Raw genomic sequence first — 4,343 nt, 5'->3', positions numbered from 1 at the left:
AAACGCCTTAAAAAAAAAAAAAAAAAGAATTTATTCTCTCCTGGTCTTGGACACAGAGTGTGAGATGGAGGTGTGGGGGGCTTGTGGGTATCGCCCCCTGAGAGTGTCTTTATCCTACCCCTCTTCTTAGCAGGACCCCACCCTATGGATTAGTCCCCGACCTGATGATCATTTCATTTATTTTATTTTGCAGTGTTGGTGAATCAAAGCCAGCCCTCAAACCAGTAGGCAAGTGCTCTACTGCAGAGCTACAGCTCCAGCCCCTGTGCCTCATTTTAACCTAATCACCTCTTTAAAGACCCTGTCTCCAAGGTTCTCTCCCTCCCTCTCTCTCTCTCTCTCTCTCTCTCCCCTGAAGCAGGGGCTTTGCCCTGAGCTACAGCCCAGCTCATCTTTTATTTTGACACATGGTCTCACTAAGCCCCTAAATTGCCCAGGCTGGTCTAGAATTTGCAATCCTTCTGCCTCAGCCTCCCATAATAAGGGTTAGAGAATAACTCCTTAAGTAAGTGGTCTAGAAGGGTGTGAGAAACTTTGGGCAAACTCTTATCTGGAAGAAAGGACTGGGACTGCGGCAGCCATGCACTTCGTCCTTCTTTCTTTGGTACCAGGGATCCAACTCAGGACCTTGCACTTATGAGGTGGGTGCAGTGCCACTGAGCTAAATCCCCAGCCCCAAATTTTTTTGTACTGAGCCAGGGTCTCATTACATTGCCCAGGCTGTGCTTGAATTTGGAATCCTCCTACTTCAGCCTCTCCGAGCGCTGGGATTACCAGGTGTGTGTAACCACGTCCAGCTCCATGGATTTCCTTTATATTTTCAAGCACCCTTTGATTTTATGCCCTACTCATTTTGGTCTTAATTTCCTACCCTTAATATTTTATTTAATAAAAATGCCTGAGGGCACTGATTACTAAACATTTGATATAAGGTATAAGCGCAATAAATACTATTCATTATGGACATATAATTTTTCACATAAATAAATCTTTACCAATTTAAACTGACCTAAATTCAAAAAGGTAAAACAATATTTCTTAGGATCATTATGACATTTTGCCATTTGGGAACTAAAAACGTGAATTATTTGTAACAGAAAGTACTCCATCCCCAGGTGATCACTGTGAATAAAGCAGACATCAAACAGTGCTTTGAGGCTCAACAGGTACGAAATCAAATATGACAGTGGTGGGCAAACCTGAGGAGAGAAACCTCAAACCCACTGAGCTGCTGCTTCAAATAAGACGAAGCACAGCAAGTTAAACGAAAGATAAAGGAAAAGTACAAATTTTTTCTATTTACAGTCTAACACATATTTTAAAAGAATCCCCATTGCCAATATGATATTCTCAGATTCTAGTATACATTCTTTTAGGAATACCCAGAATGGTCTTCATTTGATAGTAACAATAATGACAACATTATCATTATTAACATGAGCCTGCTGCTTGATGGCCTAGGGGCCCCCAGAATGGGGTCTTCCTCCCTCCCCCAGGGTCACAGCTGCTCTCCCCAGTCCCCTACAGGGAATCCTGGTGTCTCCACAGTCCTCTTCATTTCCTACAGGGACCCACTAAGGGGCTTTGGTTTCAGGTCACATGCTCACTGCCCCCATGGGGTGACCCATCTGTCCCTTCTGCTCTCAGTGTCCCCTAGGGGCTCAGCCCTTCCCCAGCCACACACTGGCCAAGGAGCAGAGAGATGGGAACCCAGCCACCCATAGCCCAAATATCCAGACTGAGGCCCCAAGGGCAAGGCCGGGACCCTTTCTGGGCCTCCCCCACCTCGTAAGTCCCCTGAAAGTCACCATCTGAGGGAAGAACATCAGACTGGGGATTTCATATACTGTATTTGATTTTGAGACAGGATCTTACCAGTTTCCCAGGCTAGCCCCGAACTGGCAATCTTTCTGCCTGGGTCCCCTAGGAAGCTAGGATTACAGGTGTTACCTCTGTTCCAGTGCATTAAACATCTTAGTAAGAGTGAATTTGCATTCTGGGAAGCTTAGCAACTTTGCAAGACCCTATTTCAAAATACAAAATAAAAAAGGCCTAGGGATGTAGCTCATTGTAAAGGCCTGGATTCAATCCCCAGTACTACCAAAATGAAAAAGTAAAAACAAGGTCAGTTTTATCCTTTCTCTAGTGGGGCCCACAGGGTCTGGGATGTCCTCTCCAACGGTCCCCACAGGAAGAATGGGGAGGGGACACAGGAGGGCTGGAGGGGTGTCCTGTGGAGACTTCGAGGAAGCTCAAAGACCTTAATCTCCAACTGCCCAGGAACTTGCCTGCCCTCCTGGGGCTGGTGACAAGCCCACATTCCCTAGCAGGAGTCAAGGTCCTTGTGAGACACATGAGGACCAGGCCTGGGACAGAAATAGGGGGGCTGCAGGCTGCCCGCTGCAGCCCCTCCTGCCCAGCTGCCCCCCTGCTGCTGCCCTGAGGTCCATACAAGTGGAAGGGCCTCTTCCCACTCCCATGCATCCCACTGAACATTCTCCCTAACCACAGCCTTGGGCCACCAGCACCTTGGAGCGGCTGAGGCGGCCAAGGTGACTCAGGCAGGAGAGGGAACTGCACCCCTGTTTTGCTCCGGAATTCCAGCCTGGGGAGCCCCAGACCCTGCGGGGCAGGAGGGACCCGCAGGTGCAAGGGCCAGGAAATGGAGAGCAGAGCGCCCTGGAGTCCCTTCCTCCCCAAGATGCCTCTTGTCTCTAAGTGGATCTGGGGAGTCACCCGGGCCCCTAAGACCCCCGTCGGCTTCTCACCAGGTTCCCTGAGCTGGGTGCCTGTGTTCTGTGGGTCCCTCAGCCCAGGGGCTCATCTGGCCCTTTTCTGGAGTTCCACTCTGCTCACCCCTCCCGAGATCTCGGAGAGACCCCAACTCCCTCGTCAGATCCCAGTCCTTCCCGTGTGTCACCCACAGTCACGAATAGAGGGGCTCAGAATTAGCAGGTGGCTCCGCGGGGCCGGAACTGAACCTTGGGATAGTCGGGCTGGTGGCAGGAATGGGCAGGGTCCTCTCCGCCTCCCCCACCGGGGCCTCCTCCACAGTCAGTTTGGCTCCGCCGGACTCATCTGTTCCCTCTCGTCACTACGGTTTTTCTGGCTCCCAACCTGGCTCCCACTGAGCCGGACCCGCTGGGAGTCAACTTCCTCTATGGTCCACCTGCCCGGTGGAATCAATCTCAGATTCCTACTGCAAGGACTGCCAATCACAGCGCGGACTGCCTCGCGTCGTCAACGGCAGCCAATCAGCATCTCCCCTGCGCCAGTGGGCCCAAGAAGGCCTTGGCCGGCTGGCTCCACCCTCCCCCGTCGCTGCCCAGCAAGGCTACTCTTCCTGTTTCCACCTCTGCAAATGGAAAAGGAGGGGCCTGCCTGGTGGTACACGTCTAGAATCTCAGCACTGTAGGAGGCTGAGGCAGGAGGATGCAAACTGGAGCCCAGCCTAGACAAGTAACAGCAACTTATCAAGACCCAGTCTCAGAATAAAAAAGGCCGGGATGTAGCAGGGGTTCTGCCCAGCGTCTGCTATTGGGAGTCCCCCTCGCTGTCCTGGCTAGGTCAGCCCCTGCCTGCCTGCCTGCACACATCCTCTCCCCAGGCTCCTCCCTCCAGGGACCCCAGCCCGTGCTTGGTGGGTGGCCCTTCCAGTCAGGGAAAGAGGAGCCCTGCCAAGAAGCGCCTGTGACGGCCCAAGTACACCCGTAATCCCAGCACGCCGGGTGGATGAGACCGGAAGAGCTCAAATTCCAGCCAGATCCAACCTGAGTAAATTAGCAATTTAGAAGACAAAATCCGGAAAAAAATAGGCTGAGGCTGGAGATATAGCTCAGTGGTAAGAGCCTGGGTTCAGGGCCAGGGATTTAGCTCAGTGGCACTGTACCAGCGTCGCAAGTGCAAGGTTCTGAGTTTGATCCCTGGTCACCCCCCCGCCCAAAAAAAGACCCTGGGTTCAATCCCTAGTCTCCTCCATCCCCCTAAAATAAAAAACAACTCTGCCAACAGAGATCAGAGGTCTACTAGTTTGTGTCTGACCCGCATTTCTCAGTGCGATCCATTAGGCAGACACAGGTCCACACTGTGTACATCTGTGTGTCCCAGACGGCTGCATGCAGGGTTGGCACCTCAGCTCCCCCAGCCCCTGCTGCCTGACCCTGGCCAGCCAGGCAGGTTCAGAGCCAGGCTCCAGGCAGGGTTCTGCCCAGGGCTCCCTTCCTCCTGGTCTCCCCCATCCGCCAGCCCCCCATCTCCCAGACACACACAGGTGGCTCTGGAGCTGCAGACTCGAGTTATTTTATTTTGCTTTTTCCAGTTTGAAGCTACTATCGTGGGCGCTG

Source organism: Fukomys damarensis, unplaced genomic scaffold, assembly GCF_012274545.1.
Source record: "Fukomys damarensis isolate Sample0158 unplaced genomic scaffold, DMR_v1.0_HiC HiC_scaffold_17, whole genome shotgun sequence".
NCBI lineage: Eukaryota > Metazoa > Chordata > Mammalia > Rodentia > Bathyergidae > Fukomys > Fukomys damarensis.
Note: the sequence above shows the minus strand (reverse complement) of the source record.